The following is a 12235-nucleotide window of genomic DNA, read 5'->3' on the forward strand; positions in this document are numbered from 1 at the left end:
CACAGCAATCCTTTTCTGATAAAACCAAAGGTTACCTCACCAAGAGTAGATGCTTGCTCTTGAAAGAACGTCAGATGTGGAAGAAATCAGGTTTGTTTGATGATCCACATATAAACGAATACTTTGAGCTCAAACCACGCAGCTGCCTGTTCTTGGTACTCATATCTGTGGGGTTCCAGAAGAAACCTCTAGAAGTCATCATGCCTCATTCCCCCCACCCCCCAAAAAAATCCCCAATTCAGCCTTCCTGAGGCCTCTCCCAGAGGCAGGAGTGTTCAAAAGCTAAGGGCATGGCTGGTGTCACTCCGGACAGGTGGACAGGCAGCAGACAGAACAGGGGGCAGGCCAGCAGTCAGGACAGGCAGGTAAGCCAGCAGGCAGGATAGACGGACAGTCCATGAGAGGGAGACAGACCGGCAGACAGGCCAGCGGTTGATTAGCATTGACTCCCAAAAGGGATAGATGCATGGACACTGAGAGCTGTCGTGGTCTGAGCATGGGAGCAATGATGGAGGCTTCAGGAAATGCACTGGCTGGTGCCCAGCACATGCACATGTCAGATCAGATAGAATTTTGTCAAAACTGCAATGTGACATTATTGTAATTCTCCTTGAAATTGGTGCATTGTCACAAAATAATAGCAATCAAATTATCTCCCTGCATTGATATGACCAGAACGTGTTGGCCATGGAATGTGAGTAGTTGGTATGTTTGTGTTCACCATGACTTCGTACAGCCCAGGCTCCACGTGACTGTTGGAAAACAATTCCAACTAATTCGATATGAGTTAGAAAGACAATTCTCAGCAAGAAACAAGGATTTCGAACCGTGTGTTCGCCTGGCCTCACATGGGTGTAGTTAACACAGTTACAGGCGACATTGTAGCTGACCCACAGAGAAGCCCAGCACAGGGCCTGGGAACTGGAGGGAGCACCCCTGAGTTTTAGAGCTTGAATATGCCAATTTTTTGGAGAGCTCAGTTCTTAACACATGCATGCAAAATCCAAAAACTGCCCATATATTGTGCAATTTATATTCTATACATTTTATATTTCACATTTCATACTGAAGTTTTCCAGCCAATATCTGATTTTTTTTTTAAAGGAAACAGTACAAGCAACATGAAAGAACAAATAGTCAATAAGGCAGAAAATTTAAGCAAAGCAAATTTTGATTTTTTATTTTTTAAATAAATATGAGTGTGTGCCTTTATCAACTTAACTTTACACATGTAGGTATAGTCTAATGTTTTGAAAATACATGGTGTTACTTTTGAAAGCAAGGGTTGGGATTAAAGTATATTGGGGTATAAGTCAATTAGCAATTCTTCATTTATCTGCCTCATCTAGCATCTTCCCTTGTGTAAAAGACTAATTACTTGCCTTTCAAAAGTTCAAAGTCTAAAGGAATCGACCAAAAAGTGAATACAAGGGTCTACACCCTGCAGAAAATATTAGCATTTGAAATTTTCTTTTCATAACATCATACACACAACAAAATTGGCCTAATTTAACAAAGGAATATATCAGCACTACAAAAAAAAAAAAAAAAGGTGGTTAAACCAATTAGGAAAAGATTTGGTAAGTGTTAGATGCCACATAAAGGACCTAAGGAGTAGTTGTATTTCCTGCTCTTTGCATTTCCCACTCATTCTTACCTTGATGTGTTGAGTGTGGCTTACATCCTCTCCTAGGCCTCTCCTGGCCCCCTCTTCACCCAAACAAGCATCTAGCCCTGCTCTTGCTGTCTCCCCACAAATGGGATGACACTTGCTTTTACCAGGTACTTCTGAATTTATCTTGGTCTGTTGCCTTAGTTCTGTGCATGTGGCCTTTAAATGGTTTGTTGTCTTCTATATGCTACTTAATGACTTGGGAACTTATTTCAAATGCTGTGGGAATTACCTCCTAAGATTTAAAATAGTTTTGTTGATAATATTAAATGAAAGTGTTGTATGCAGACTCTTCATTTTTAAAAATCTTATTATTTGGTACAGCTGTTTATGCAGAACGGTGTGGAGATTCCTCAAACAAATTAAAAATAGAACCATCACATGATCCATGAATCCCACCTCTGGGTATTTATCTGAAGGAAATGAAAACAGGATCACGAAGTGATATCAGCATCCCCATATTTGTTGCATCATTATCTACAATAGCGAAGACACAGAAAAAACCTACATGTCCACTGATGGATGAATGAATAAAGAAAATGTAGTAGATTCAATATATATATAAAGGTCAAAGCTACCATTACAATTGAATGACAGGAACAACCAGAACAACTGGTTGACCAGGCACTATGACGCACACTGACCACCAGGGGACAGACACTCAACGCAGGAGCTGTCCCCTGGTGGTCAGTGAGCTCCCACAGGGGGAATGCTGCTCAGCCAGAAGCCAAGCTCACAGCTGGCAAGCACAGCTGCTGCGGTTTCAGGAGCCTCTCCCAACACCCCAGCAGCGCTACCAAATGGCAGCGGCAGGCACAGCAGGCCGGGATAAGTGTGAGTGGTGCAGTGCCTGTCCCTGGCTTGGGCTCCTCCCTGGCTGCCTGCTGCTTGGTGTATGCTACATCTCCCAAGGGGTCCCAGATTGTGAGAGGGTGCAGGGACTCCCCACACCACATGAATCTGTGCACAGGCCTCTAGTATAGATATAAATAGAGATAAAGAAAGATGACAGAGCTATAACAGATTATTATGCAGCCATTAAAAAAAGAAAGAAATCTTGCCATGTCCAACAGCATGGGTGATCTGGAGGACATTATTCTAAGTGAAAAAGACACATATAGGAAGACAAATACTGTATGGTATCAATTATATGTGAAATATAAATCCTACATTATAAAAAGCTAATATGCAAATCGATCCAACGGCAGACAATTGATCGCTATGGTGCACACTGACCACACTCAATGCAGAAGCTGCCCCCTGGTGGTCAGTGTGCTCCCACCGAGGGAGCACCAGTCAGCCAGAAGCTGGGCTCATGGCTGGTGAGCACAGGGGAGGTGGCGGGACCTCCTCCCACTTATACAGCAGTGCTAAGGATGTCCGACTGCCAGCTTCGGTGGACATCCCCTGAGGGCTCCTGGACTTTGAGAGGGCACAGGCCATGCTGAGGAACACCCCCGCCCCCATGCACAAATGTCATGCACCGAGCCTCTAGTTTAAAAATAAAAGAAAGAAAAAGTCCAACTCATAGAATCAGAGAATAGAATGATGGTCACCAGGGGCTGATGGTGGGGAAAGCGGGGCTATGTTAGCAAAGGGCACAAACTGTTATAAGGTAAAATCTGAGGATCTAAGTAGGGCATTGTTACTATCGTTAATTATAGGATGTTGTATACTTTAAAGTCCCTAAGAGAGTAGATCTTAAGTATTCTCAACACAAAAGGGGGAAGGTTTCCGTGAGTGAGGACAGTGTTAACTAACTTGATGGTGGTGATCACTCCAAAGTGTATACATGTATCAAGTCATCAAGTTGAAAAGTTTAATGAAATTTTATCAATTATACCTCAGTAAAGCTGGGGAGAGGTCTCTTATGAACCAGAACATAAATGTTATGTTTAAGATTGAGACATTAATAAATGTCTTTAAATTTTTTAAATATTAAATTTATTAATGTCTTTAATATCCACAATTAAATAGGCAACTTTTACTGGCAAAAAATAAAATCATAAATTAACTTTATCTACTGTGAATCTGAATAAAAGCTACAGAAAATTTTTTCTAAATACCATGATAAGAAGAAGAAATATTAATTTAATAAAAGTCTGTCCATATGTGCACACTGCCTAGCAATGAGCAACTGTTTCTTTCTCAGCTACCGGGGCAGACATAGACAGTGTGACCTTGTTATAGCCTTCAGAGGGCAGTTACCTCTCTATCAAATGAGGTTAAGAATGTATTTTCACCCTAGCCAGTTTTCTCGGTGGCTAAAGCAGGTTCAATTCCCAGTCGTGGGCACATACCTCAGTTTCGGGTTCCATCCCTGATCCTGGTTGGGGATCATGCAGGAGGCAACCAGTTGATGTGTCTCTCTCACATCCATGTTCCTCTCTCTTTCTCTCTCTCTCTCTCTCTCTCTCTCTCTCTCTCTCTCTCTCTCTCTCTCTCTCTCTCTCTCTCTCTTTCTCCTTTCCTTTTCCCTTCTTTCCACTCTTTCTCTAAAGATCAATGAAAAAACTCAGGTGAGGATTTTTTTAAAAAGAATGTATTTTCTCTTCCTCCCCCAAATGTTTGATATTCAGGAGTAAATGGCAATCTGGGACATTTCAGTTAATTTAATAGATGCGTTTCTAAAATGTGTGGAACAAACTTCTGTAAATTATATCGGATTTATCCAATGAGCTGCTTTATAACTGAAGATATTTATCTTATTTGACTCTTGATCTTCAATTTGAAAAATCGTATCTGCTTCACCCACCTTCATGCTGCCCAACACACACACTCACACATACATTCACACACACACACACACACTCACATTCACTATTACTCAATTCATATTTACACACACTCACTGACATACACAGTTACACATTCACAGCATCCCACACTCAACATACACATTCACACACTCACATTCATTTACACAACACACATTCACACACACACTCAACACACACATACATACTCATATTCACATACTCGCCTACACATACTCACACTCACAACTCTCACACTCACCCACACTCATGAGAGAATAACTCAGAGTAGGTGTGGCTCATCGGAGGTCACCAACCCTGTGTTGTGTCCCCAGGTGGTTCCCACCCACCCAACTGCCCACACAGCAGTCAGCAGTGGCCGGGGTGCTAGATGATTCAACTGCATCTCCGTCCATTGGTTCAGATGTTGCTGGGATCCTTCTCCCAGGAAACGAATGTTCTCTTTGCCACAGCCATCGTTAGTTCATTTATTATTGTCTGCATTTCTCGCATGCCTAGACCCCTCTTCCATTTGCCATCCTTAGTTATGCTACTATGAGGCCTCTGCTGTTTGGGACAGACCACTGGGCAGGTGGGGGGAGCAGAGCAGGCCCTTCCTAGTGAGGTGATGGATATAAAACAACCACACCTCTTGCAAGACCTCCTTAAAGCTGACCTTTCAAAATGTCCTCGCTCCAGAGAGCCACTCACCCACATGTCTCCTTCAGGGTGGCAGGCAAGCCTGCTATTACGAAATTGCTGGGTCACTGTAAACACAGGCCCACTGACCACATCCCACAGCACCGCCAAGAAGTGAAGAACCCTTCATAAAGCAAATAATGCCCCTTCCACTTTCTGGTCTACACGTCCTAATCCAAGCAAACATTTCCAGACTTTAGACAAATCTACTTTCCACCCAGTGATCAGAACGTCTATAAGGGACTCCTTTTCTGATTCGGTGTCTTTGGGGACAGTGTACCCTCCGCGGCTGGGTATGTCCTTGAACGGAGCTGCACCGCGTCCCCCAGGTCTGCTTTCCAGCAGTGAGGCCCGGATGAGTCCAACGCTCAGGCCAGGCACAGGATGCATTACTAAGCAGAGCCGTGCAGTGGCAGTCAGCAGTGCAGAGCAGACAAGCAGTGATGCTGCGTTTATGGAGGTTTGACCCCTCCCAGGGCATGGACGCTCTTTAGACCTCAGTGGTACTCTCTGAAGGCCACTTCTCTAAGGTGGACAAACACCTCATTCCTGCAGTTCCCTCTACCTGGCCAAGCATAGTCCTTAGCAAGCAGGCAGCCCTGCGTCTGGACATACCTATGGATTTATTGAGCTCATCAATCCTACTGCATGGTTTGAGTGTGGGACTGCTCCTTCTACTACCATGATTTTATTTTATTTTTTATTTTTTTATTTTTTCTGGAGAGAATGAAGTGACGCTAATTTGTGTGATTTTTGTCCTCCTCTCCAGTGCCTGGCCTGCCAGGACAGCCAGGATGCCACTGCTCTGCTACTACCTGATACATGAGGCCACAGGGGAGATCTCATCCTTGAATTAGAGTGGGACCCCACACTGGGTCATCTGTGTCCCCATCACCCTGGTTCAGGTCTTCGGGTGAGAGCGGCACCCCCAGGCCAGCTTTCTGCAGAACTTCAGCTCTGTGCTTTGCAGAGCTTGGAGCCAAAGAAATGACACTGTGATGAGGAGAACCACCAACCACATCAGAGAGGTGCCCACCCTTCTCAAACTCCTTTGAACATGTTCTCTCCAGAGGGGACTTGAATTCGCACCCCAGGCTTGCTTCCTGTTGGCTCTCCACCCCACCCTGGGAACCACACTAGACCAATCAAACCGCCCACAGGCCCTTGTCCAGGAGTTTGGGGTGGTGCGGGGTGACCGACCTGCTGGTGGGTTTCACCTCAGGCCATCCTGGGGCAGCCATGGGTGGAGTGGCCCCGCCTAGAGTGGGCACTAGGACCCCAATAAGCTAAAACCCGGCGTGGGAAGATGCTCTTCGGGGACAAGCCTGGACCGGTCTCAGGCCTGACATCCCCTCTCAAGAGCCCCCACCCCCGTGGGTGACCCCAGCCATGAGCCCGGTGAAACAGCATAGAGTCCGGGCAACTGAGGAGCCGCGCCCCAGCCCGGCCTCCCCTCGCAGATAAGAAAACCAGGGGGGGGAGGGGGGAAGGGGGGAGTGGCGGGAGCGCATCCCAAGCAGAAGCCACACTCTTTCTGCCACTTCCCCAGTTTGCCCTCCACCTCTGAGGTCGCAGCAATGCAGGTGGGAAGAGATTGGTGCTATCCCTGAAGGGGCCCTAGAAGCCCAAGGCACAGGGGTCCCCCCAGGACAGCCAAGGTAGGTGAGGACACGGGGCCCAGGATGTCCGAGGAGGCAGAAGTGGGGAGGTCCCTCTGCGACCCTCCACGTACCCCTTTCCTCCTGAAACGCCCCCAAAACTCTGGCTCCACACGAACGGGGCGCCAGCGTGCGGGCACTGCCCCCAGGCGCGCCCCGGGGCTGCGGCTCCTCCCGCTCCCGGGGCCGCCGGGCGGCGCGGGGGGCGGGGCGGCAGGAAATGGCCTTAATTGGGGAAATGCCCGCGGACTGCCGGGCGGCCTTTGATGTGCGCCCGAGGCGGCCGGCCCCTCCGCGCCGAGAGCCCGCCGGGGCGCCCCTCTCCGCGGCCCTCCCTCCGGGGAGCGCATCCGCCCCGCGCCAAGGACGCGTGACATTGATTTCCACCGAGCAGGGGGCCTTCTTAGGACTCAGGCTGTGTCCCATGTCAGGCGGCTCACGCGGAGTCCCGTTAGTCCCTCTCCCCGACCCCCCTGGGCCTCCCAGCTCCTGTTCCCCGGGGTAGGGCGAGCCGGCGGAGGTGGGAGCAAGGCCCGCCGCCGGGGCTCAGTAGGAGCGGCCGCCTCGCCTAGGCCTAATATACGTACACATATAAATATAGTGCTCGTCCAAATGACATTCCGCTCGCTCTGTCCTCCCGCGCAGCACCCCCCCCCCCTTTTCTTTTCATCATCAGCAAATAAAGATTAGCCGGGAAGATTATAGAAAGCGTTTTCAGGCTGGTGCTGATCTTTATTCCAGAGGCTTTGTGATGATATTGATGATGATGATGGTCAAGTGGACAGTTTGATTTTTGTGTTTGGAGCTAGTTATAAAGAATCAATATTATATCAAGGGGTAACTTTCGTGATAAAGGACTTTAACCACTCCGGCTATTCATCATAAGTCTGTAGCAAGCAGATAGGTCAAAAGAAATTATATTGCACTAAAGAGTGAGTCTTCTTATCTCACCCATACCAGGGGAATAGGGACAAGCCGATCGATACAGTAGCTGCTGTATACTTCTTGCAATTATCAATAGCTGATTTCGCCTTTTGAGGCCTGCATCTAATAATGCAAGCTAATAATAATCGTTCGAGCCTCCCTGTAGGGGAGGGAGTCAAAGTTTTAGCTGGCCAGCATCGCTCATGCCACGGCACCTTTGTGCCCCTCACCTCTGTGGGCAGCCTGGATGCCCGTGGGAAGGGTCACAGAGAAGTACCTTAACAGCACTCACACCCCTCAGTGCAAAGATCTTTCCCTGCGTGTGACATGAAAGCCATGGATGTTTTTGCCTGTGATGCCTGCACAGCCTGGGATGAACATGTAAGGCTTCCAGCACACAGCACTGCCTAGATGCATGCACTCCGCACTTGGCTACCTATTAAAAAATATTTAGACACTCATCTCAATAGGTTTGAAAGCAGAGTGAGTGACAGGAGAGGTGTGGGCAGGGCAGTCCGCTCTGTGCTGGTTTATTTAAGGAGAGCATTTTATTCTTATGGGAACATTACCTTCAATAGACCATAAATATAACTTTGGGCTATATGTTTTATAGGTGTCCCTGCCCCCCACCCACCCACCCCCCACCACCACCACCATCACCATCACCCCCAGCGTAAATAGAAAACAACATCTTTATAATTGGCACTTGACAGGCTGGTTGGGCCGGCTGTGGTGCACTGACCACAGATTTCCTGCTGATGGAAACATTTATCACTGTGATTGCTCCAGAGTGGCAGGTGGTGTTATCAATTACCTCTTCTTACCAATAATAATATTAGCATGGTAATATCTTTGCTCAAGTAGGAACCAATTAGTGGTCACTTGTCACAGCATTAAAGACATGAAACCAAGCTGGATGCAACTGTAAGGACCCTATACAAAAGTTAGGGGTGGGGCGGGGGCCCGGGGGAGGGGCGAGGCCTGTGCCCGAGAGGCACTTTGATCTGGGGGGAATAAAGGAATGAAAGGAGACAGAAAATAGAGCTCTAATATTTGAATACTGTTTCTGTAGTAAGTGGCTGGGGAAATAAGCATATTGTAAATAACGTGTCAGAGGTACCTGATGTAAGACTGTCATGTGGACCCAGAGGCAGGAGACATCAGTACACTGGGACGTTAGAACAGAACTAACTCCTCAACCTCCCACTGTCAAATCAATCCCGAAGATAAGCTGTTTTATCTGAATAAATGATACAAATTACATCAAACACCTAATTATATGTTTCACTAATGCAAAATATACGGTATTAATTTGTAAATAATATTATTAAGCAGAGAGAATAATGACGTGACGCCTCTTGAGATGAAAACATTACAAGAGGAAGGACAATTAACAAATTAGATTTAATCATAGGGGAGGAAAAGAACTTTTGTTTTTGCGATGGTGTTTAGGTATTACAATATTGTAATAGGCAGCAGTCATGTGATGGCGAGTGTGCAGGAGCCACCGGCGGAGGTCATGTCTGCCTCTGGGAAGCACACCTCCGCGCCCTTCACTGTGCGCGAGACTGAAAGAGGCATCTTGTCCTCATCCGTGAAAATATTCCGTTGACACCTTTTCATCTCGAAATGAAGCTATTGTGGCGGCTCAAGCTGAAAACGCATATATTTTCATTAAAGCTTGCTGCCTTGAATAAAAACAAAGTTTCAGATTGTAGTTGAAGGAGGCCCAGAAGGGAGAACAGGTGAGTTAGGAGGTAACGCGCCTTTTGTTTCCACCTTTACTTTTTTTGGGGGGGGGGGTAGAATAGGGGGACAGCGGGGGAGAGATGCTGTTTCCCCAAGTGGATTTAAAAAGGGCATGCCACCAGATGGACTGATCTGCGCTGCGGTAGCAAATGGCAAGAATGTGTGCAGGTTCTAGCCTTTCCCCTGGCAACCCCCCTGACTCCTTTCGCACCAGTCTTTGCTCGATTTTCGCAACGAAATCCCAGGGCAGCGCGTGCGGAGGGCGCCACAAAGCCTGCACCTGCACCCACAGGCCCACGCGCGGCCCTGCGCGCGGACTGCACCCGCGCGGGGCAGGCCAGCCCGCGAGCTCCGCACCCGGCATTCCTGCGGTTCGGTTCGCTGGAGCCGCTGTGTCTGGCTCAGCGCTGAGCAGCCTGCAGGATCTTCCCACTTGCAAAGCACACCGCGGCTTGCGCGACACCTCTGCAAACAGAATGCTTGCTTCTGACAGATAAAGGGCCGGGGTCTCAGGTTCGCCCTCATTGGAGGGGCTTAGAAAACTCTCTAGACGACACACCTCTTGGAAAATGCAAAGCAAGCTGGCGAAATTAAACATCAATGTTCGGAAGTCCCAGAAAGACCTTGGGAAATCTTGCCCGTGTATTGGAGAGCGGGTAGGGGGATGGGGGCGTGTGAACCGACTTAGGAACCAAACGGTGGAAATCCTGTGCATAAAGTGGCCCAAAAAGGTGTCGGTGCCCTGAGGGCCAGGAGGCTGCTGGGAGCCAGACTCCGGCTTCCTCCTAAACCATGGGACACGGGGAGCTAGGGCTTCTTCTCCCCAAAGTGTCTAATAAAAGAGGAAGAGGAGGAGGAGGAGGAGGAAGAGGAGGAGGAGGAGGAGGAGGAGAAAAAGACGACGATTATTATTATTATTAACCAAGTCACATAAAGCAGTGCACCTCTAACCAGGGACCGACCCGCGGCTGATGGTTTTGCGTTTTCTCTTCAATAAAGTAGTTACCGACATCTACCTTCCTACTGTGGTTGTGCAAAGTCTGTCCTGTAAGTTAGGCAAAAACCTCCACTCTCTGCTACCGCCCCCACCCTCTCGCCCCTCTCCCCCAGGAAAGTTTCTGGCTCCCACGCGACCCAAAGACTGGCTGCAAAGTTTTCATTGCCCAGCGCTGCTGCGTCTGAGGCAGGAGTGTCTCCAAAATGCTTGCAGCCTTCGCGAAAGTTCACAGCATAATGGCAAAGTAAGGTTATTTCCCCCTCCTACAAGCTTTGTCGTGTTGTGTGTGTAAGAGACAACTCTAGTTTTCAGACATCTCATATAGGTCATTTTCTCTTTTCAAAAACAAAATCACCTAAATGAATATGCCTGCCACCCAAAAAACAAAACTAAAACCGACATTAAGGGATTTTATTTTTATTTTGCAAAAGTGGTGGCGGGGCCGGTTTGCAGACGATTCCAACCTGTGCGCTTCGTTCCTTGGTATGATTTCCCTGCGCTTTCCTGGAGCCCAAAGCTATTGCTTCTTGAAACTTAAACAGTTAGACGCTGGCTGGCCGGAGAACGCAAGCTGGGAAGAGGGAAGATTCTAGAATGGGGAAGCAGCCAGAGGTGAGCCAGGCGAGCGGCTCAGGATCAGGGTCCGTCCTGGGGGCTGGTGTCCCACAGCTAAGCCCACCCCCACCCCCAGCCACAAAAGGAGCTCGCAGCGCTCCCAGCACCTAGGGCTGGCTGGTCACGGCCCGCCCATTGCCCCTCCAGCTCACAACACTGGGGAAAAGGCCGGGAAGCCATCTGTGCCAAAGCTACGTACTAGACAGGGCCACTTGTAAGGACAAAAATAAGAAATTTAGTAAATTAAAAGGACACGCTGGCAAGGGACGCGGGCGCGGTGATGGCAGGGCCTAGGCACACCCAGCTGACGCCCTGGGATGGAGGACACGCGCGGGAGTGGGCGAGGGCGCGTGTGCACCGCGGCGGGTAGGGGTGCACGCGCGGCTGCGAGGGCGCGTGCGTGTGACCGCAGGCGAACAGTGGGTGCGTGTGCGGGGAGCGCGCGGCGTCGGCCTCTGGAGGGTGTCGGTCCAGACGCGCGCGACCCCCTCACCTTCCCCTCCCCCATCAAGTCACATCCCCCCACCCGCAAAGCCATAGCACACAGTGGGCTGCACACGGGACTTTCGTGGACTTGCAACTTTCAGTCGCGCGGCCTCTGGGCACCCTGTGACCCTGCCCACTCCTGCAGGTGCCTCAGCACCGCACCCGTCGGGAAAGGAAAGTGGGGGGAGGGGGAGACATCGGAGCCCTGCCATTCCCTCCCTTCCCCGGATTTAAGGAGCCGCTAGCAACGGGGAGAACGGGCGGGCGGGCGGCCGAGGGGGCCGAGGCGGCCCCGGTGGTGGCCGCGGGCGGGGTGGGCGCTCTGGAGTCGGAGGGGCCCAGAGGGGGGAGGAACGGGGGGAGCGGAGGGGAGGGGGGACCCAGAGAGGGGAGGAGAGGGGAGGAGCCGCACGGCCCGCGCCGCTTCCGAACCGGAAAGTTGGTCTTGCCGAAGTCCTGCCACCCCGGCGTGCGCACTCCGCTCCGCTCCGGCTGTGAGCTTCCGAGCCGGGCCGGCCGCCTTGGGAGCTCGAGGAAGGGACGGGAGCCGGAAGAGAAGGTCCAGAGAGAGGGGCACCCGACCCCGAGAGGGACTGGCACGCCGAACGGCGCGGCGATCCGCTGCTCGGGAACGAAAGCGGCCGGGCAGCCCCTCCGTGCCCCGGAGCGCGGGAGGCGC

Source organism: Pipistrellus hanaki, assembly GCF_964339955.1.
Source record: "Pipistrellus hanaki genome assembly, chromosome: 6".
Taxonomy (NCBI): domain Eukaryota; kingdom Metazoa; phylum Chordata; class Mammalia; order Chiroptera; family Vespertilionidae; genus Pipistrellus; species Pipistrellus hanaki.